The 23,557-nt window shown below is 43.2% G+C and overlaps 1 protein-coding gene across 1 annotated transcript in view; it reads left to right on the plus strand.

Annotated features, from left to right (window-relative positions):
- Positions 1–23,557, plus strand: part of LOC127567418 (uncharacterized) — a 180,158-nt gene that overhangs the window by 154,505 nt on the left and 2,096 nt on the right. Inside the window, exon 18 of the mRNA XM_052010304.1 lies at positions 308–431. The gene's annotated coding sequence lies outside the window, so the exon portion shown is untranslated. The remainder of the gene's footprint in view (positions 1–307; positions 432–23,557) is intronic.

Raw genomic sequence — 23,557 nt, forward strand, 5'->3', positions numbered from 1 at the left:
GGTGGTGGTGGCAGATATGATAGAGGCGTTTACGGGGCTCTTAGATAGGCACATGAATGTGCAGAGAATGGAGGGATATGGACCATATGCAGGCAAAAGGGATTAGGTGTAATTAGCTTAATTAGTTCAGCACAACATTGTGGGTCAAAGGACCTGTTCCTGTGCTGTACTGTTCTATGTTCTAAATCCAAGTTCAGTCAGTCAGAATTTCCTGAATGTGCATTTTCTGGCCTCATAATCACCTGAGACACTGTATAACTCATAGGTTTATTTTTATTGGCCTTCAATGATTACTTTGTGCAACTAGGAGTCATCGCTCGGCACCCTCTCTATTATCCTTACTTACGGAAAGCAGTGACTGCCGAGGCTGTAGAGGAATATTTCCAGCATCTAATACAGAAGGAAGATTCTGACACAATGATGGTAACCAGGTATGGACTCCCACTACAAAAATTATTACTCTAGATAATGGGGAAATATGTCATGTGAGTGAGAACTTGCAATATTTGATAGATAAATTGTCAGTCTACCAAATATATAAATCTAAACCAAAAATCTACCCAGTAACTCAAGAAATATTTCAGCAGAGAAAAGGACCAACAGCAGACTTGTAGGAGCGAGTGTCACCAGATACTATTGGGTTGGCCTCACCCCCCAACAGCCTGAGGGCTACCCCATGCTGTTGGTTACTCCACCCTCCATTCCCAATGTCTCAACATCCCACGTTGAATTGAAGTGTGTCAGTGAAGGCAGAAGGCCTTCCAGCATCCAAAACTACAGATCAGAGTGGCTCCAACTCCTGCTGCTGTGAAGCAGGAGCAGATGGGAGAGAGGGAGCTGGCAAGCTAAGAGACAGAGGAAGAGGGGATGGGAAAGAGAGAGAGGGAAGGAGAAGCAAAGGGGGAGAGCAAGGAAGACTAAGAGAACAGGAAGATAGAGGCAAAGAGAGAGGAAGCAATCCAGTAACCTGCTCTCATCTACACAACAAGTTTAAACTCAGCTCCTTTGATTGAAAGTCAGGACTCAGTTTGAATCATTACATGTTCTCTAGCCGCTGAACTGAGTAGCCTTCTCACCTCATTTTCCATCTCTGTTTATATCTCTATCTGTGTCTCTCCTCTCTTTTCTCCAACCCCTAGCTACCCTTTGCAAATATTTAACTTGCCGTTGGAAAACGGATATGACTGCCACCCATCCAGCACGCCTTATATTTTCCACATCGGCCTCATTAGCCACCTCAGAACCTACGAAACTCTTTGGAGTGAAAATAAGTCATCCTCAATCCTAAGGGGCTGGCTGTGAAGAAGAAGAAGATCCCTCCCTCCAGCAATCATCAGCAAGCTTTCTACAATATGGCTTGTTTGCACAGTTTGTGCATTAAAGTTGAAGGGATTTCCTTGTGACCTAGAGAACCTCAGAGAATTAATGAAGAGGTTCTGTGCAGGCTCATCTAACCCCTTGTATCAGATTACACCTGATGTAAGTTTTTGGTTGGTGCTGCTCTCAACCTATGCAACAGATATACTAAATGAGAAAAGCTGGCCACTAATATCACTTTCAGAAATCAGGAGAGAGGAAAATTTCAGCCTAGATGTATAGTCATTATCCAGTAATGCCTGTTGTAGGTATTGCATAAAGCAGAATAGGGCTCAAATTGATGGCTTCTATGCAACTATCCTGAAATATACTAACTCACTCCTCCTTGCTTGGGAAAGATGGCCATCTGGAAGAATCGGAAAATCATATCCAGCCAAATTTCAGAAAAAGATGAGGACATTGGGACAAGAAGAAGATGGTGTAGGAGGGCTAAAACATGTTTTTTGATCATTGAGGTTAATATAAAGCAAAAATGCTGAAAATATGAGATAAAAATATAAATATTCTGCAGTTCATGAAGCATCTGTGGAGAGAGAAAGAACCTGCTATGGGATTTAGAGTCATAGAGTTATACAGCATGGAAACAGGCCCTTCAGCCCGGCTGATCCATGCTGACCAAGTTGTCTACCTGAGCTAATCCCATTTGCCTGCATGTGTCCCTTATCCCACTAAACCTTCTTTATCCATGTACCTGTCCAAATGTCCTTTAAACATTATAATTGTACCCACCTCAGCCACGTTCCTCTGGTATCTCATTCTATATACCCACCACCCTCTGTGTGAAAAACTTGCCTCTTGGGTTCCCTTCAAGTATATCCCCCCTCACCTTAAATCTATGTTCTATAGTTTTAGACACCCCTACTCTTTGGAAAAGATGATGACAATCCCTTATCTCTACCCCTCATGATTTTATAAACCTCTACAATGTCACCCCAGCCTATTCAGTCTCTCCTTATAACTGAACCCCTCCAGTCCTGGCAACGTCCTTATGAATCTTTTCTGCACCCTCCCTAGCTTAATCACATCCTTCCTATAGTATGGCAACCAGAATTGCAAAGAATGTTCCAGGTGCAGTCTCACAAACGTCTCGTACAGTTGTAATGTGACATCCAACTCTCATACTCATTGCCCCATCCGATGAAGACAAGCGTGCCATATGCCTACTTTGCCACCTTGTCTACCTGCATCACTACTTTCAGGAAACTATGTACTTGTACCCCTAGGTTTGCTAATTGCTTTTTCATGAATGAGGTTGTAGGATACACTAAATATAGATAGATATCACTAGTCATTGAAATGGAGCGATCTATCGTGGGTTATTGTGACTTGTACATAAAGACTGAATTGGATTCCTCCACTAGAAATGGCCTACTGATAAGTAGAATTTTACTTTCACCTTATACTAACCTCAAACTGAATTTAATTGATGTATCAGCCACCCTATGAAGATTCTGGACAAATACGATAAATCTCAATAATTTTACTAAATGTTATGGGAATAAGGTACTACTATTTCAATTTAGCAGTACAGGTTTATCAAAAATAATTCTAAAATATTTTAAACAGAGCTATGTGAATTAGTTTGCAAAGTAGTTTGTCAAAATGCATGTAGTTAATGATGAAATTTCCTTCTGAACGTTAACATCAAAAAATTACAAAGAACTATTATGAAGAAATGTTTTCAAATGCTATGCCTTGTAGAGGGATATTTGCCTAAAAATATGACGGATTTGCCCACTTCTTTATGCGCAAATCACTTTAACCCAGGATGGTTCGCTTCATTTCTGTGACTAGTGATATATATTGGAGCTTAAAGTGCATTCTACAACTTCATTCACTAAACAGCAAGTAGCAAACCCCACAGCAGATCTGAAAAGAGATGTGTATTAAACAGTCCGCGGTATTTCATCAATGTTTCGCCCACACAATCTCTCAGACTAATTTTTCAGTGTTCAATACTTAAACACATAGATTACCGTCTTTGTTTTGATTCCTGCACTTTTATTATGCTGCATTCTCTGGCAGACAGATCAGCCTGTAGCCCCATGCCACTTCAGGATAACACAGAATGGGACTCAATCAGGACAGGTGATTGCACACACCAGAAATTGCTGTTCTTCCTTGTGTTTAACCTCATCACAATGGCAATCTTTTCTGCAGCTGGTCAGTGTCAAGGAGGGAGGTTCTTTAAGATCTGATCACCTTCCCATAGTTCACATGGCAACAAGGGCAGATTTGATCTTCTCATCCAGTTGCCATCGAGAAGCATGCAGATGAAGTTTTATCCATGATTATTGGTGGAAACCACTCAAGTGGCCCACATTTCTTCCCAATCTTCTGATTTTTTGTTTGGTGTCATACTGTCAAAAAGTCATACAGCACAGAAAGAGGCCCTTTTGCCCACCACATCCAAACCAACCATCAAGTACCCATCTACACTTATCCCATTTACCAAAACTTGGTTCATAACCTTGACAATTCAAGTGCTTGTCCAGATGTTGTGAGAGTACCTACCTCCACCATCTTCACAAGCAGTGTGTTCCAGATTGCAACCATTCTCTAGGTGAAAAAATATTTCCTCAGATCCCCTCTACTGCTCTTACTCCTCGCCATAAACCTATGCCTTCTGGTTTAGACATCTCATTATGGTGTTATTGAGTAATACCGCACAGAAACAGGCCCTTCAGCCTAACTGCCCATACCGACCAAGATGTCTGTCTAAGCTGGTTCCATTTGGCCACATTTGGCCTATATCCCTCTTAAAAAACTTTCCTATCCATGTACCTGTTATGGGGAAAAGTTTCTTGCTATCCACCTTATCTATGCCCCATAATTTTGAATACCTTGAACAAGTATTCCATCAGCTTACTCTACTCCAAGGAAAACAAACCCAACTCATCCGGTCTCTCCTCATAATTGAAATGTCCCATGCCAGGCAACATCCTGGTGAATCTCCTCTGCACCCTCCCCAGTGCATCTGCTTAGCGCATCAAAATTGGCTGAATTCCAGTTTCTTTAACTGTGTATTCAGGTGGAAATGAAATATGGTAAAATTTTTGGATCACAGCTCCAAAAACGAAACAAATAAGTGAGCACATGCATGATGCTGATGACATTCTGAACACAAGACAACAAATTATTTCGTAAGGTAAAGAAAAAATTCCCACTCTGCAGAAAACACCTAAGTAAATTAGCCTACACATTTCTGCTTCTGATCATCATATGGATTACACAAGACACCAAATTACAGTGCAATTACTATCATTATCTCTGTCATTGTAATTCATGAGAATATTATGTCATGGAACAATGTAAATATTCATTTTGCTGTTTAATTTTGACCATCAAAGTCTTCAAGATTTAAAGTGGTCTGCTGCATAATTGTACTGTCACCTTTAGAAAAAGAGTCAAATTGCTTGTTAATTCAAAAGAAGAATGACATCCAGTTAGGAAGGGAAAAGCTTCATTAAAACATTGAGTAAGATCAATAAAATTTGGCAAATCAAAAGAACTAAAGATGATGGAATTCTGAAATAAAAACAGAAAATGCTGGAAATATTCAGCAGGTCAGTCAGCATCCGTGAAAAGAGAATTTCAGATCTGTAAAGTTATTTTTTTTCTCTTTCCACAGATGCCATCTGACCTGCTGAGTATTTCCTGAATTTACTTTAAAACTTACAATTTGTTTTTTACAGTTGTACAGGTGGTTGGTGAGGCCCCACCTGGAATAATGTGCACTGTTTTGGTCTCTTTACCTAAAAAGAAAGGGATAAAGTAGCATTGGAGGCAGTCCAAAAGAGAGACACCAGCTAATAGAGACACAAGATTCTGAAATTTGGAGTAACAATCAATCTGCTGGAGGAACTCGGCGGATTGAGCAGCATTTGTGGAGGGAAAGGAATTGATGTTTTGGGTCAAAACCCTACATCAGGACTGGCCAGTTCCAGTTTAATTCCTGGGATGAGAGGGTTATCCAATCAAGAAAGGCTAGATAGTTTGAGTCTGTATTCCCTGGAGTTTAGAAAAGTGAGGGGTGACCTTATTCAAACAATAAGATCCTAAGAGGGGCTTGGCAGGATAGATGTTGAGATGTTTTCACCAATGAGAAAATCACAAACAAGGGGACCGAGTTACAAGATAAGGGGGCAGTCATTTAAGACTGAGGCGCATAGAAATTTATTGTCTGGAATTCTCTGCCCTTGAGGGTGGTGGAGGCCAGATCATTGAGGTGGAGATAGATAAATATTTGAAAGATCAAGTAATTGAGCATTATGGGGAATTGGCACAGAAGAGGAATTGAGGCCATCGTAGAGTAGCTGTGACCATATTGAATGGCAGGGCAGGCTTCAGGGGCTGAGTGGCCTACTCCTGCTCCTATCTTCTTGTGACCCCTTCACACCTGCTCTGAGCAATTGGGAACTGCAGGGTATGATACTATTGTGGTAGTCTGAGTGCTAATTAATCCAAGGTGCAAGATCAGACCCGAGCATGATAATTTCAGAATTTATGTTTAATTTTTAAATATCTAGTTATTTTTCAAAATGAACCTGCTGATATTAGTATAAGAGCCCATTAAATTTCAACCCATAACAGAACTTAGGAAAGAAAACCAGCCATCCTTGCCTAGTTCTTATTCTTTTACTACCTTTTACATATAACAAAACAGAAGGAAACCATTCAGCCCATTGGGTACCTGCTGCTTCCCAGTGAGAATTCCCATTAGTCCCATTTCCCCCTCTCCTTATTTCCCTGTATCCCTGCAATACTTTCTCACACATTCCCATGACTTCCTTTTGAACCTTTTTATAATTAACTCACACCAAGGGGCAATAGCCAATTAACCTACCAACAAATGGGATGGGTGAGCAAAATGGATACCTTGAAGAAACTCACTCAAATGATGCAAACTCTACACAGACAGCATCCAAGGTTAGGATCAAAGCCCAGGTCCCTCAAGATGTGAGGCAGTAGCACTGATTGCTGCAACACCCTGCCACCCAATTGGGTCGACATGTGCCTCCACACCACACCAAATCTGATGGCAAGTGACAAATAGCTTACAAAGGTCACATTGAATGATATTGATGAACTGGTAAATTGGAATTTAATCCTGATAAGGGTGAGGTGATGCAGTAAGGGCAGGGCATATACAATGAACAATCAGTCCTTAGGGAGTATTAAGGAATAAAGGTATACAAGTCAGAAGGTCCCTGACAGTGGCATCACAGTTAGATAGGGTGCGGAAGATGCTTGCCTTCATTCGCCATAGCATAAAATACAAGAGCAGCAAGATCTTGGTCAAACATTGGAATATTATGTGTTGTTCTGGTCGCTATGCAATAGAAAGGACGTAATTGCACTGGAGAGGGTGTGGTGGAGATTCACCAGGATGTTTCCTGGGGTGGAACATTTCAGTTACAGGGAGAGTCAGGATAGGCAAGGTTTGTTTTCCTTGGAGCAGAGGGGACTGAGGGGGTTTCTGATAGATGTGTAATTATTGAAGGCATCGATAGGGTAGCTAGTAATCAAGTTTTCCCCATGGCAGAGGTGCCTAAGACCAGACAGTGTAGGTTTAAGGAAAGAGTAAGAGGTTTGGAGGGGATCTGAGGTAAAATGGACTTTGTAATGATGCCACATGGTAGGCTGGTCTGGAAGATTAGAACTCATGAGGTCCAGAGTGAATTAGCAAATTGGATACAAAATTGGCTTAGTGGTAGGATAGAGAGGGTGGTAGTGGAGGTTGTTTTTTCAAATTGGAGGTCTGTGACCAGTTGTGTACCGCAGGGATCAATGCTGGGTCCTCTGTTGTTTATCATTTGTATTAATGATTTGGATAAGAATGTCGGTGGCATGGTTAGTAAATTTGCAGATGACACCAAAATTGGTTTTATCGTGGAAGAAGGTTATCTAATGTATCACCAGAATAAGAAGGACATGGTTAAGCTAGAAAGGGTGCAGAAAAGATTCACAAGGATATTGTGAATATCAAGGATAAGGATATTGTGACCACACTTAGAGTACTGTGTCTAGTTCTGGTCGCCTCGTTATAGGAAGGGTGTGGAGGCGTTGGAGAAGGTGCAGAGGAGATTTACCAGGATGCTGCCTGGATTAGAGAGTATGGATTATGAGGAGAGACTAAAGGAGCTAGGGCTTTACTCATCGGAGAGAAGGAGGATGAGGGGAGACATGATAGAGGTATACAAAATAATAAGAGGAATAGATAGAGTGGACAGCCAGCGCCTCTTTCTCAGGGCACCAATGCTCAATACAAGAGGGCATGGCTTTAAAGTAAAGGGTGGGAAGTTCAAGGGGGACGTCAGAGGGAGGTTTTTCACCCAGAGAGTGGTTGGTGCATGGAATGTGCTGCCTGGGGTGGTGGTGGAGGCTGATATGTTGGTCAAGTTCAAGAGATTGTTAGGTAAGCATATGGAGGAATTTAAGATAGAGGGATATGTCGGAGGAAGGGGTTAGATAGTCTTAGGAGTGGTTTGAAGGTCGGCACAACATGGAGGGCCAAAGGGCCTGTATTGTGCTGTATTGTTCTATGGTTCTATGGTTACCTGGACTGGAGGGCTTGAGGTATCAGGAGAGATTGGTAGGCTAGGTCTACTTTTCCTGGAGTGAAGGAGACTGAGAGGTGACAAGATAAAGGTGTGTAAAATTATGAGAGGTGTGGATAAGGTAGATAGTTAATGTCTGTTCCCCATGGTAGAGGTGTCTAAAACTAGAGGGAGGAGGTTTAAAGGAGATCTGAGGAGTAAATCTTTCACACAAAAAAATCTTTCACACAAAGAGTAGTTGGTATCTGGAATGAGCTGCCAGAGGAGGTGGTGGAGGCAGGAATAAAAATATTGAACAGGCATCTGGACAGGTATGAGCAAGGCATAGAGGGATATGGAATTAATGCAGACAAGTGGGATTAGTGAAGATAGGCATGAGGATTGGCACAGACGAGTGGGCCAAAGGGCCCGATTCTATGCTGTAAACCTCAATGACTCTAAAATGGCTCTACGGCTTTAAATGTGTCCTATCGCCTTGGGATAAATGGGAGGAGCAAATATCCTTTTCAATTTATTATTTTTTTGGGTTATTAGCATTGCTTGCATTTATCAGCTATCCTTATGTGCCTTTGAAAAGGTGGTGGTAAGCCTTCTTTCTTGATCTTCCGCACCCTTCTGCTGAAAGTATTCCCACAATCGTTTTGCACAAGGGAAGTAGACCCAGTGGGCATGAATATAAAAGTCAGGATGCTATATAGCTTTGGGGGGAGGGGTGTGCGGGGGAACCAACAATGTTCACCCGTGCCTGCTGCCTTCTTGGTGGTTAGGGTCACAGGTTTGGATCGTCCTGACAGAGTAATCTATATGATTAACTCTGGGCCATTGTGTAGCTGTTACGCACTGCTGTTATAGAGTCATTGATCAATACAGCACGGACACAGGCCCTTCAGCCCAACAAGTCCATGCCGATCACAGTGCCCACCCAGCTTGTTCCAATTTCCTGCATTCGGTACATATCCCTCTAAACCCCGCCCTCCATGTAGCTGTCCAAGTGCTTCTTAAATGATACCATTGTACCTGCCTCAACCACTTCCTCTGGCAGCTCATTCCATATACTCACCACCCTCTGCATGAAAAAGTTGCCCCTCAGGTCCCTTTTAAGTCTTTCCCCTCTCACCCTAAATCTAGACCCCCTAATTTTGAACTTCCCTACCCTGGGTAAAAGGCTGTTATCATCCACCTTATCTATGCTTCTCAGAATTTTAAACATTTCTATAAGGTTGCCATCATTCTCCTACATTCCAAGGAATAAAGACCTAGCCTGGCCAACCTTTTCCTATAACTCAGGCCCTCTAGTCCTGGCAACGTCCTTGTAAATCTTTTCTGCACCCTTTCCAGTTTAACCACGTCTTTCCAATAACAGGGTGTCCAAAATTGTACACTCCAAGTGCAGCCTCACCAACGACTTATACAACTGCAACATAATGTCCCAATTCCTATCCTTAATGCCCTGACTGATGAAGGCCAGCGTGTTAAATGCCTTTTTCACCACCCTGTCTACCTGTGACTCCACTTTCAACAAACTATGCACTTGTACTCCTTGGTCCCTCTGTTCCATTCCACTCCCTAGTGCCCTAGTATAAGTTCTACGCGAGTTTGACTTTCCAAAATAGATCACCTCACACTTATCTGTATTGAAATGCATTTGCCACTCCTCAGCCCACTTCCCTAACTGATCAAGATCCCTCTGTAATCTATGATAACCTTCTCCACTATCAACACTGGATTTCAGTGTTTTAAAAGGGATACGGAGGGGGGAAGAAGAGGAGGAAGGGTGGCGTTACTGGTCAGGGATAATATTACAGCTGGAGAAAGGGTGGATGATGTAGAAGGATCCTCTCTAGAGTCAGTATGGGTGGAAGTTAGGAACAAGAAAGGAGCAGTTACTCTACTGGGAGTACTCTATAGGCCCCCCCCCCCCCCCCCCCCCGGTAGCAGCAGGGATGCTGAGGAGCAGATTGGGAGGCAGATTTTGGAAAGGTGCAAGAATAACAGGGTTATTACCATGGGAGACTTCAACTTCCCAAATATTGATTGACACCTGCTTAGTACCAAAGGTTTAGATGGGGCAGAGTTTGTTAAGTGTGTCCAGGATGGATTCCTGTCTCAGTATGTTGACAGGCCGACAAGAGGAAATGCCACATTAGATCTAGTATTAGGTAATGAACCGGGTCAGGTGACAGAGCTCTTGGTGGGTGAGCATTTGGGGGACAGTGACCACTGCTCCATTACCTTCAGCATTGTCATGGACAAGGATAGGAGCAAAGAGGACAGGAAGATATTTAATTGGGGAAGGGCAAATTATGAAGCTAGAGCTTGAGAGTGTCAATTGGGATGACATTTTTGAAAGGAAATGTACTATGGAGATGTGGTCATTGTTCAGGGATCTCTTGCAGGATGTTAGGGATAAATTTGTCCTGGTGAGGCAGAGAAAGAATGGCAGGGTGAAGGAACCATGGGTGACAAGAGAGGTGGAACAACTAGTTAGGAGGAAGAAGGCAGCATCCATAAGGTGTAGGCAGCAAGGATCAGATAGGCTCATGAGTAATATAGGGTAGCAAGGAGGGAACTTAAGAAGGGGCTGAGGAGAGCAAGAAGGGGACATGAAAAGGCCTTGGTGAGTAGAGTTAAGGAGAATCCCAAGGCTTTTTTCACATACGTGAAGAGCAGAAGGATGACGAGAGTAAAGGTAGGACCGATTAGAGACAAAGGTGGGAAGATGTGCCTGGAAGCTGTGGAAGTGGGTGAGGTTCTCAATGAATACTTCTCTTCAGTATTCATCAAAGAGAGGGGCCTTGATGACGCTGAGGACAGTGTTGGTAAGGATAATGTTCTAGAGCATCTAGATATCAAGAGAGAGGATGTGTTGGAGCTGTTAGGAAATATTAGGACAGATAAGTCCCCGGGTCCTGACGGAATATTCCCCAGGCTGCTCCACAAGGCGAGGGAGGAGATTGCTGAACCATTGGCTAGGATTTTTGAGTCCTCATTGTCCACGGAAATGGTACCGGAGGATTGAAGGGTGACAAATGTTGTCCCCTTATTCAAAAAAGGTAGTAGGGATAGTCCAGGGAATTACAGACCAGTGAGCCTTATGTCTGTGGTGGGCAAGCTGTTGGAAAGGATTCTTAGAGGTAGGATCTATGAGCATTTAGAGAATCATGGACTGATTAGGGACAGCAAGCATGGCTTTGTGAAGGGAAGATCTTGCCTCACAAGCCTGATAGGGTTCTTTGAGGAGGTGACCAGGAAGATTGATGACGGTAGTCCAGTAGATGTGGTCTACATGGATTTTAGTAAGGAGTTTGACAAGGTTCCACATGGTAGGTTTCTTCAGAAGGTCAGAGGGCATGGGATCCAGGGGGGCTTGGCCATGTGAATTCAGAATTGGCTTGCCTGTAGAAAGCAGAGGGTTGTGGTGGAGGGAGTGCATTCAGATTGGAGGGCTGTGACTTGTGGTGTCCCACAAGGATCGATTCTGGGACCTCTACTTTTCGTGATATTTATTAATGACTTAGATGAGGGGGTAGAAGGGTAGGTTAGCAAGTTTGCTGACGACACAAAGGTCGGTGTGTTGTGGATAGTGTGGAGGACTGTCGAAGATTGCAGAGGGATATTGATAGGATGCAGAGCTGGGCTGAGAAGTGGCAGATGAAGTTCAGTCCGGAGAAGTGTGAGGTGGTACACTTTGGAAGGACAAACTCCAAGGCGGAGTCCAAGGTTAATGGCAGGATTCTGGCGAGTATGGAGGAGCAGAGGGACCTGGGGGTTCATATCCACAGATCTCTAAAAGTTGCCTCACAGGTGGATAGTGTAGTTAAGAAAGTTTATGGGATGGTAGCTTTCATAAATCGTGGGATCGAGTTAAATAGTCACAAGGTAATGATGCAGCTCTACAAAACTCTGGTTAGAACACATTTGGAGTACTGTGTCCAGTTCTGGTTGCCTCATTATAGGAAGGATGTGGAAACATTGGAAAGGGTGCAGAGGAGATTTACCAGGATGCTTCCTGGATTAGAGAGTATGTATTATGAGGAGAAACTAAGGGAGCTAGGGCTTTACTCTTTGGAGAGAAGGAGGATGAGAGGAGACATGATAGAGGTATACAAAAATATTAAGAGGAATAGATAGAGTAGACAGCCAGCGCCTCTTTCCCAGGGCACCAATGCTCAATACAAGAGAGCATGGCTTTAAAGTAATGGGTGGGAAGTTCAAGGGAGATATCAGTGGGAGGTTTTTCACCCAGAGAATGGTTGGTGCATGGAACGTGCTGTCTGAGGTAGTGGTGGAGGCAGGTATGTTGGTCGAGTTCAAGAGATTGTTAGATAAGCATATGGAGGAATTTAAAATAGGGGGATATGTGGGAGGAAGGGGTTAGATAGCATTAGGCATGGTTTAAAGGTCAGCACAACATGGTGGGCCGAAGGGCCTGTAATGCGCTGTACTGTTCTATGGTTCTATGGTTCAACAACACCTAATTTCATGTCATCCGCAAACTTACTGATCAAGCCTTGTGCATTCGCATCCAAATCATTTAAATAAATAATAAATAGCAAGGATCCCAACACCAACCCCTGCGGCATACCACTAGTCACCGGCCTCCATTCTGAGAAACAACCTTCAACCACCACCCTCTGCTTCCTACCTCCAAGCCAATTTTGAATCCATCTAGCAAGCTCTCCCTGGATTCCATAGGACCTAACCTTCCAAACCAGCCTACCACGTGGGATCTTGTCAAAGGCTAAAATCTAAGTAGACAACATTCACTACCCTACCCTCATCTACCTTTTTGGTTACCTCTTCAGAAAACTCTAAAATGTTTGTCAAGCACAACTTTCCATGCACAAAGCCATGCTGACTCCCATTGATCAGACTCTGTCTATCCAACTGCTCATAGATCCTGTCCCTCAGAAATCCCCCCAGTAACTTCCCCACTACTGATGTCAGGCTGACTGGCCTATAGTTCCCTGACTTGCCCTTGCTACTCTTCTTAAATAACAGAACAACATCAGCCACCTTCCAGTCTCCAGGAACTTCACCAGTGGCTGATGATGAAGCAAATATCTCCACATAGGCCTCTGCAATTTCTTCTCTAGCCTCCCACAAAGTCCGAGGATGCACTTAGTCAGGCCCTGGGTATTTATCCAGCTTATGGTATTGTGCACCTTTGATGGATATTAATAAATATACAAGGTTCACATGATGCCAGCCAAGCAGGCAGCTTTTTCCGCAATGGTACGGAGCTACCTCAGTGTTGTTGGGGCTGTACTTATTTGAGCAAGTGGAGAGTATATCATCATGCTTCTGCCTTGTGCTTTGCAGATGATAAAAAGGCTGTGGGGTGTCAAGAGTTGAGACAATAGCCATAGGATACTCCATGTCTGAAGAGCTCGTGTAGCCACGGCATTTGTGTACCTGATCCGGTTGAGTTTCTTGTCAATGGTAACACCTTCCCCACACCTCTCCATTAGTGTTGTGGTGGGAGCTCAGCAATCACAATGGTAATCACAGACGACTTATGACACAGAAGTAGGTCAATCAGCCTTTCGTGCTAATACCACTGAGAAAAAAGTTTGCCAGCCTAATCCCATGTTTCATCAGTGGATTCAAAGTCTTAGGATTGTAGAATCATACTTTTAGAATGGATTCCAATAATTACCCCACCACCAAAGTTAAATTAATTGGCCAGCAATTACTTGTTTTATCCCTTACTCCCCTTTTAAACAACAGAATAATGTCAGCAATCCCCCAATCCTAGCGACAGTTCAAAAAGATACTGAAAATGAGTACTATCAATTCATTACTATCATGAGACTAAAGAGATTCAGCTTTCCTCCCTTATTGTATTTTTTTAAACAATGCAGAAATATTTCATCTGGACTTTGCTATTTATATACATTCTTAGATGCTACATCTCTTAATAATAAATCCTTTGCTATATAAATCCCAGCAAATGTTTCACACTCATCCTCCTTAACTACAACATCACTATTTTCCCTGTCTTTTGTGAAATTAACTCCAAAGTATTTGTTTAGAAATTCACTCACAACCTCTGTCTCCATATAGCCATTGATCCGTAATAGGCTGTACTCTTGCCCTTTATATGCTTGTAAAGGAGCCCTGGATTTGCTGTACTTCACTTGCCATGTTTGTTCCATGTCCTCTCTTTGCTTTCCCAATTTCCCTTTTAATTTCATTCCTGCACTTCATACATTCTAGATCTTCTGCTATGTAAAGTTCACTATGTCTCATTTAAACTGTCCTTATTTTATTCATCTTGTCATTCTAGCTTTGGCAAACCCACTTCCCACCTTCTTCATAGGAACATAGCTTTCCTGTGCCCCTTAAATGCTTCCCATGCCCTGATTTACTTTCAAATAACAGTTTCAATCACTTCCCAGTCTCAGAAACTTAGCCTTAGAACCTTTATTGTTATTATATTTTTGACCTTTTTTTCTAACTGTGCTGAATTATTCGGATCACTACCGCAAAACTACACTCCTGATGATACTCCTTCCACTGACCACCTTCATTCCCTAAAACTAAATCAAGAATTTTCCCTGCTACTGCACCAGCACTATTTCAAGTTAGACTTGACAATCAGCTAAAAAAGTTGTTGATGTATTTTAGGATTTCTGTGCCCCCTATAAATTATTATCGCAATTAATATTAGATAATTGAAATCCCCCACTTTTACTGTCCTAGCATTTTTGCACATCAGAAATTTGCCTGAAGATTTGCTCTGCTGTCTACCTCAGACGGTCCCACAGTTTCCACATGTTCCAGGATATGCATTCCACAGGTCTGAGATGCCCAGTCATGCCTCTACTTATTAAATTAACTCTAAACAGGAATAAAATGCTAGCACCACGCCTCTTAACCCTGCTGCACCTAATTACCCACTTACTGACATCCTGAATTTCATCATCTGTAGGATCAGTATTCAGTGGAACTGGTCTCCATTATACTCATTCCGTGCATTAACTAAACCCTCCCATGTTTACACTAAGTAAAATTCCAAAGATGCGACTCAGGCCCGAAAGATAGTGACTGTCAAGTTCTAGTTACTTGTTCAATTACCTGTGCAATTGCCCAATTATTTGCGCAATTGCCAGTAGAAAGCAACTTGTTTACTACTAACTAGGACCATGAATGAAACTACAAAATTAGATCAAAGTTAAATGCTAACTGCAAAACTTAATTAAGTTCACTAAAGAAACCCTTCAAACCCTTAAAATTCCCCCATGCACCGAAATTCCAGATTCCATATTCTGGAGGTACAGTACTCAATGGAACTGAATCCATTGAATGTAACTGGTTTGGTTGTTCTTAGTGAAGAAGATCAAAGCACTTGTGTGACACAGATATTACTTTCCACTCATCAGCCCATACCTGTATATTCAGGAACAGGCCCTTCAGCCCACCATGTCTGTGCTGACCATGATGGCAATCTAAACTAATCCCATACAGCACAGGAACAGGCCCTTCAGCCCACCATGTCTGTGCTGACCATGATGGCAATCTAAACTAATCCCATCTGCCTGCACATGGTCTATATCCCTCCATTCGCTGCCTGTTCATGTATCTGTTTAAATGCCTCTTAAATGTCACTATCCTGTCTGCTTCCTCCTACCTCCCCTGGCAGCACGTTCCATGCAGTTCAGTGACTCCACCTCCGTGACTCCCGGGAAGAGAAGTCTGCAGTTATTGAGAGAAGAAATTTCCCCTCGTCTCCATCTGAAGCAGGTGACCCCTTCTCTCCTTCTGAAAGTGCACCCCCAGTTCTAGTCAACCCCTCAGGGGAAAACACTCCCTCAGAGTCTTATGTTTCAGTAAGGTCACCGCTCATTCATCATACTCAAGCCCAATGAGTATGAGCTCACCCTGCCCAACCTCTCCTCATGCCTCTTACCCCAGGAATTAACCCAGTGAACCTTCCCACCAGTGCAGGCACTTCTTTCCCCAAGTGTGGAGACCAGAATGGGCTCTACATGGGTCCCACATGTAAATTTGCATCCAAACTTGCCCACACTCTCTGGCAATAAAGGTCAATGTTTCTTCTAACTAAGAATTACACAGCTACCCCCACCTGCACCACAGACGCACCTAGGTGGGTCACGGGTCTGGTGCAGCAGCAACATTACGGGCAGTGAGACGGTGGGAGTGAGGGGCAGGGGTGCAGGGAACACACATTGGGAGATGGGCGAGGGCCCAAGCCATAAACAAGCTGAGGACAAATGGGCCTGGTGAAACAGAAATGAGCAGCAGGCCATTCAGCCCCTCAAGTCTGGCTGATAGAATCATCGTTACAGCGCAGCAGAAGGCCAGAGGGTTGTAGTGCTTTTAGCTAATAAACGTTTTGTAAAAAAAAGGCGAGGGGGTGCGGATCATGTGTAGGCAGAAGAGAATTAGCTTATTTCAGCAGAGTATTTGACAAGGACGTTGTGGGCTGGGGGCCTGTTCCTGTGTTGTATTCTTCTATTATCTATGTTCTATTCAGCCCATTGAGCCGTGCTAGACCCTAGTACTGCAATCTTCACTCTTTCCCCATAGACCCCAACGTTCTCCTTCTGTTTCCCTTCAGGAAGCCCTTGTTAGACCGTTCCAATGAGATAGAGTTATCCAATACAGAAATAGGCCCTTCGGCCCAACTGGTCCATGCTGACCAAGATTCCCATCAAAGCCAGCATTTGGCCCATATCCCGCTAAACCTTTCCTCTCCATGTACCTGTCCAAGTACCTATTAAATGCTGTTAATGTACCTGCCTCAACCACTTTCTCTGGCAGCTCATTTCCATAAGCTGACCACCTTCTCAGTGAAAAAGGTGCCCCTCAGGTTCCCTTTAAATCTTTCCACTCTCACCTTAAACCTATGACGTCTAGTTCTTGATTCCCCAACTCTCTCCAACCTTCCAGGCAACCAGAAAAGCCGGGCTTCCTTCTCATGGTTACACATCCCTCCCCCCACCCCCACCCAGCCCTAACTCCAGCAAAAACAGTAGTGCAAACTCATCCCAAGTACCTGACCCACCCATCCTCAGTCTGACCACTACATCCCAGGCAGCTGTGAGCAAAACCAGCTCAAAGACTGGTCCACCAATTCCCAGACCTTACCCTGCCCACTTCTCCAACACAGGCCCTGGCACCAACTCACCAACTATAAAGCAGCCAAGGAAAACATTCAACAAGACCAACCCCAACCTCCCCACACCACCAACCCCTGGTGTAATCATGGGCAAGGTTTTGATGGAGTGAACAGGTTCTGGCAAATGAATGGGTGAACACGGGCATCGTTTCTAAATGACCACAACCCGCCACACTCTGTCACTGACTCACTGCCAGGGGCAAGCAGGAGACAACACACTGTGCAAGAACAACAAACCGACATGGACCTCAGGGCCACAGAGACAAATCTATGTGTTAATGAGAACACTGACATGGGTTCAGAGACCATGGGAAGCAAACCAAACCCCCACCCTCATTCCAAGGGAGAGGCAGCAAGAGAATCAGTGTAGATTTAAACAGCACAGAAACAGGCCCTTCAGCCCAACTCATCCATGCCAACCAAGGTGTTCCCCCGAGCCAGTCCCACTCACCCACACCCTGCACAGATCCCTCCTATTTTATCTAGGCCTTCTGGATGCAGACACCACCTGTGTAGTTTTCTGAGGAATTGCATTGGAAAAGAACTTTGTGCAATCATTATGAAGATCCCATATCTAAACTTACATTAAGAGAAAGGTCATTGATAAAGCATCTAGAAAAGATGTGCACAACACTGAGGAAATCCTACAGTGATATAATAGGCTGGGATGATAAACTTTGCGAGGGTTCTTGACAACATTCTTGAGATGTGCAGGAATCTAGAAGTCGGGGCCTCTATTTAAAAATAAGGCATTGCCCATTTAACACAAAGGTGAAGTCATGTTTTTTTTCTCTCAGAGGTTCATGAGCCTTTGGAACTCTTTTCCTCATAGGACAGTGGAGACATTGTCTTTGCATATTTTTAAATCAGAGATACATAGATATTTGATAAACAAGGAGTTGAAAGGTTACTGTGGGTAGAAAAGGATGTGGATTTGGGGTAACAATCAAATCAGCCATGACTTTATCTAATGTCAGAGCAGGCTTGAGCTGCTGAATTGCCTACTTATCTTCCTATAAATAAACTTATATCACCTCCAACAACCACAAGCATCTTCCTTAGTGAAAGGTAATGACTCCAATTATTGGAGTATTTTCCCTTTGATGCCCAACGACCTTATTTTCTTACCAGACCACACTTAGTTAAATGATGTTGAGGAAAGGCACTGTCACCTCTCCTCTGGAACTCAGCACTTTGGTATATGTTTGGTCAGTAGTGATCAGGTCTGGAGCTGAGTGAACCTGATGAAGCTCATGTTGGGCATTACTGAGCAGGTTGCAAGTAACTTAAGTACTCCTTGAAAGCATGACAGATAACACCTTCCATCACCTACGTTAACATTTCTAACTGTTCTGATTTATTTCTTTCTGAACACTTCTGTTCAGTCCGCAGGGTGAGCTGAGCTTCCAGTTGTCTGCCACTTTAATTCACCATCCACTCCCACTCTGACCTTTCTGTCTGTGACCTGCACTGTTACAACGGGGCCCAACACAAGCTTGAGGAACAGCACCTCATTTTCCATTTGGGCACATTACAGCCTTCAGGACTCAGCATCGAATTCTCCAATTTAAGAGAACTTGCTCTTTCTTTCTGTCTTTATCAGAACTGGCCATTCTACCAGTCATCATTTTGGCTCATTTTTCCTTTTCTATTAGTATAGGATGGCCTGTTGAGCAGATGCCACAGCTTGCTTGCTATTAGCAATATATTCTACAGACAAGGAAGCTTATATGTTTCACTGCTGCTCAAACTGCTCCAGGTAGCCCATTTGGTCTCACCCTATCAGAGCTATTCCCTTTGTTCTGCCCATTCTTCCCACACCTTCTCTGCAACTAAAAACTCACTTTTTTTGCACTCTCTTCCAGTTCTGGCAGTGAGTCCCGGACTTGAAATGTTGACTGTTTCTTTTTTTCTCAGATGCTGCCTGTCCTGATGAGTGTTTCCAGCATTTTCTGTTTTTATGTCAGCATCCTGTTTACTTTTTAACCATTTTCTCAAACTGCCCTGCTACATTCAAAGAATCCTTTGTGAATAACCCCAGATTTCTCTGCTTTTTGCCCCATTCAGAATTGTGTCCTCCAGTATATATTGCCTCCTCTCATTCTTCCCACCAAAATATAACTTCTCACTTCTCAGCATTAAATTTCACATGCAACCCAAATATCTATCCTACATGTCTCATTGACGACCAAAAAACTGCTAGAAATTTGAAATAAAAAACAGAAAATTCAGGAAACGTTCAGCAGGCTCGATAATATCTGTGGAGAGAGAAACAGAATTAACATTGCGGCTTGGTCTATTATTATCCTCCTTGTAGATAATTACACCTACAAGTTTTGTCATTATATACGTTCAAGCACAAGTTGTTATTCACTTATGTATTATGACACAGACAAAGGCCATTTGGCACATTGAATCCAAGCTCACTCCCAGCAGAGCTATTTCACCTTAACCTATTTCCCTCCAGCCCTGTAACTCATTCTCCCTCACACATGCCAATCAACACCCTTTTTGATTCATTTTGCCACTCAACTACACTAAGCATTAATCTATAGTGGCCAATTAAATTTCCAGCATGTCTCTGGGATGCAGGAGGAAAACAGATTACCTGCTGGAATTCATACGACCACAAGGAGAACATGCAAACTGTACACGGACAGCACCCGAGGTCAAGACTAACCCCATTCCTGGAGCTATGAGGCAACAGCACTAACTTCCCCATGGCATGTAAAATATATACATATAAATTAAGAAAAGCATGAGTCCTTGTACTACTAGTCTTGAGGAACCCTATTGTACACTTCCAGTCTAAAAATTACTTTCACTCTGTTTCCTGCTATTTAGCCACTATACAAGGTGCTGCAGCCCTTGAGTTTCATGTTGATTATACAACTGTTATGTGGCAACTTATGAAATATCTTTTGGAAATATTGTGGTCACAAACTAATCTGAGATGCATTGCAACTACTTAGTCTTCTACAACTAAAACTACCTCTCTTCCTTTACCTATAATGCTACAGATTCCTCTACCTACAGATTATGTAGCATTTCTTTGTCACACCAGTGCAGCCACTTGCACTGTCCTTCCTGATTCGTCCAATTCACATCATACCAGAGACTGATAGCGAAGTGAGTGAAGGTGATTGTATGAACCATGCACTGAGGCAAAATCAAGCTCCAAGTATCTCAAGTGTACCTAACTTATTATAAATTGAGCGTACAGTGAAGTTAAACAATTAAAAATGTGCCGGGGAGCACTGCTTTTTTATTTACACTTTTTATGCACAATATAAAATTCAATTCAGTAGCATTTTCACTGGGACTGCATTGCATACAAATCTGTGTGAATACATTTATTTAAAGCACAAAATCTTTGTACAACGTACATTGATCAGCAGTTAACAGTTCCTGTGTTTTGGTTTTATGCTGAGCCTGACTGAGGCCAGTGGCTGAAGTATTACCTCACATGCATGGTCTGGGTCCTCAACAAGTCAATCCAGCAACATTTAACAGGAGGTGCAGTTTCTCTCAAAAGCTGAATACTTTCCAGATGAAGAGTCTCGAGACCTGAAACATCAATTGTCCATATCCCTCTGTAGTTGCTGCCTGACACACTGAGTTCTTCCAGCAGTTTTTTTTGTTCCAGATTCCATCATTTGCAGACTCTTGTGTCTCCCATAAACTTTCTGTTGGCAAGAGTTTAATTTTGCCTTGCCCTTCAGCATCTCCTCCCTGTCCCAGCTTGTGGCTGTTGTCAGTTGCAAATATACCCTTCAGTGAAGCCTTGAGACATCTGCAGATAGTAGCTCCTCCTTTGGTAACTACATGAACAGAAAGTTCACAAGAGGGAAGTTGATATTTCTGATTAGATGGAGATATAAACAATATATTTATTGTGTGCAATTCTGGTCACCCCATTACAGGAAGAACATGGAAGCTTTGGAAAGGGTGCAGAAGACGTTTACCAGGATGTTACTTGGATTAGAGTGTATTAGAGGAGAAGTTGGACCAACTTGGGTTGTTTTCTCTGGAGCATCGGAGGCTGAGGGGAGACCTGATAGAAGTTTATAAAATCATGAGAGGCATAGATAGGGTAGACAGTCAGAATATTTTTCCCAGCGTAGAAATGTCAAGTACCAGAAGACGTGCATTTAAAGTGAGAGGGTGAAATTTTAAAGGGGATGTGTGGGGCAAGTTTTTACACAGAGTATGGTGGGTGCCTGCTCTTCTGGAATCCATGCTATGTCTGCTTGATGGAACCATTTCTATCCAGATGTCTCGCCATTTCTTCCTTAACGATAGCTTCATGCATTTTCCCGACTACAGATGTTAAGCTAACTGGCCAAGAGTTACCTGCTTTTTGCCTACATCCTTTTTTAAACAGTGGTGTGATATTCGCTGTCTTCCAATCCACCGGGACCTGCCCAGGATCCAGAGAATTTTGATAAAATATGGGGAATTCATGGGAATGTGGGAAGAATAAAGTAGGCTTAATGTAAATGGGTGCTTGATAGTTGGTACAGACTTAGGGGGCCAAAGGACCTGTTTCTGTTCTGTATGATTCCATCCCACTAAATGTCAGAACAGGCTGGAGGGAATGAATGCCTATTCCTGCTTCTACTTCCATTGTTAACATAGATACAACATAGAACAGTACAGCACAAGAACAGGCCCTTCAGCCCACAATGTTGGTGCTGAACACGATGCCAAATTAAACTAAATCTCTTCTGCCTGCACGTGATCCATATCCCTCCATTCCCTGCATATTCATGGGTCTCTCTAAAAGTTTCTTTTAAACACCATTATCATATCTGCTTCCATCACTCCCTGGCAGCCCTGGAACCCCAGTTGTTTGACAAACTTACTGGGGTTCTTTGAGGATCTGTTGAGCACAGTGGATAGAGGGAAACAAGTGGATGTTGTATATTTGGATGTCCAGAAGGCACTCAATAAGGTGCCGCATAAAAGACTTATCCATAAGATAAGGTTGCATGGAGTTGGAGGTAACATTTTAGCATGGATAGAGGATTGGTTAACCAATAGAAGGCAGAGAGTTGGGATAAATGGGTGATTCTCTGGTTGGCAATCAGTGGTGAGCGGGGTGCTGCAGGGGTCGGTGCTGGGCCCACAACTGTTCCCAATATACATTAACGATTTGGAAGAGGGGACTGAGTGTAGCATATCCAAATTTGTTGATGACACTAAAAAAAATTGGAAAAGCAAATTGTGCAGAGGATGTGAAGAGTCTGCTGAGAAATAGAGATAGGTTAAGTGAGTGAGCAAGGATCTGGCAGATGGAGTACAATGTTGGTTAATGTGAGGTCATCCACTATGGAAGGAAAAATAGAAGATCAAATTATTATTTACTGTAAATGTTGAAAGATTGCAGCATGCTGTTGTGCAGAGGGACTTGGGAGTGCCTGTGCATGAATCACAAAAAGTTGGTTTGCAGGTGCAACAGGTTATCAAGAAGGTAAATGGAATGTTGTCCATTGCTAGAGGGGTTAAATTTAAGAGCAGGGAGGTTATGCTGCAACTGTACAGGGCATTGGTGAGGCTGCACCTGGAGTACAGCGTGCAGTTCTGGTCTCCTTACTTGAGGAAGGAGAGACCGGCTTTGGAGGCGGTGCAGAGGAGGTTCACCAGGTTGATTCTGGAGATGAGGAGAGATTGAGTCGCCTGGGGCTATACTCACTGGAATTCAAAAGAATGAGAGGGGATCTTCAAGAAACATATAAAATTATGAAAGGGATAGATAAGATGGAGGCAGGAAGGCTGTTTCCACTTGTAGGTGAGACTAGGGGACATAGCCTCAAGATTTAGGGGAATAGATTTAGGATGGAGATGAGGAGAAACTGCTTTTTCCCAGGGAGCAGTGAATCTGTGGAATTCTCTGCCCAGGGAAGCAGTAGAGATTACCTAAGACACAGATATATTTAAGACACAGTTAGATTTTTGCATAGTAGGTGAATTAAGGGTTATGGGGGAAAAGGCAGGTAGGTGGATCTGAGTCCAGGGCCAGATCAGCCATGATCTTATTGAATAGAGGAGCAGGCTAGATGGGCCAGATGGCCTACTCCTGCTCCTATTTCTTATGTTCTTGTGTTCTTCACATTCTCCTGCAAAATAGGGAAAAATTAGCCTGCCTACTATCACATCTTTGGGATGTGGGAGGAAACCAGAGAATGTGGCAGAAATCCCTGTGGTCACTGGGAAGATGTGCGAACTCCACACAGACTGCACTGGAGGTCAGGATTGAATCAAAGTCACTGGAGCTGTGAGGCACCAGCTCTCTGGGCTGCATCACTGGCTGATCCTGCACCTCAGCTCTTCTCTCTATTTCCCACACCTCGGATTTTCTCACTGTGCAAACATCTATCAACCTCAACCTCGAATACACTCCAAAACTGAGCATCCATAGCCTTAAGGGATAGTGAATTCTGATAATTCTGGTTTAAAAAAAATGTCGTCTATC

The sequence above is a fragment of the Pristis pectinata genome, chromosome 2, assembly GCF_009764475.1.
Source record: "Pristis pectinata isolate sPriPec2 chromosome 2, sPriPec2.1.pri, whole genome shotgun sequence".
Lineage (NCBI taxonomy): Eukaryota > Metazoa > Chordata > Chondrichthyes > Rhinopristiformes > Pristidae > Pristis > Pristis pectinata.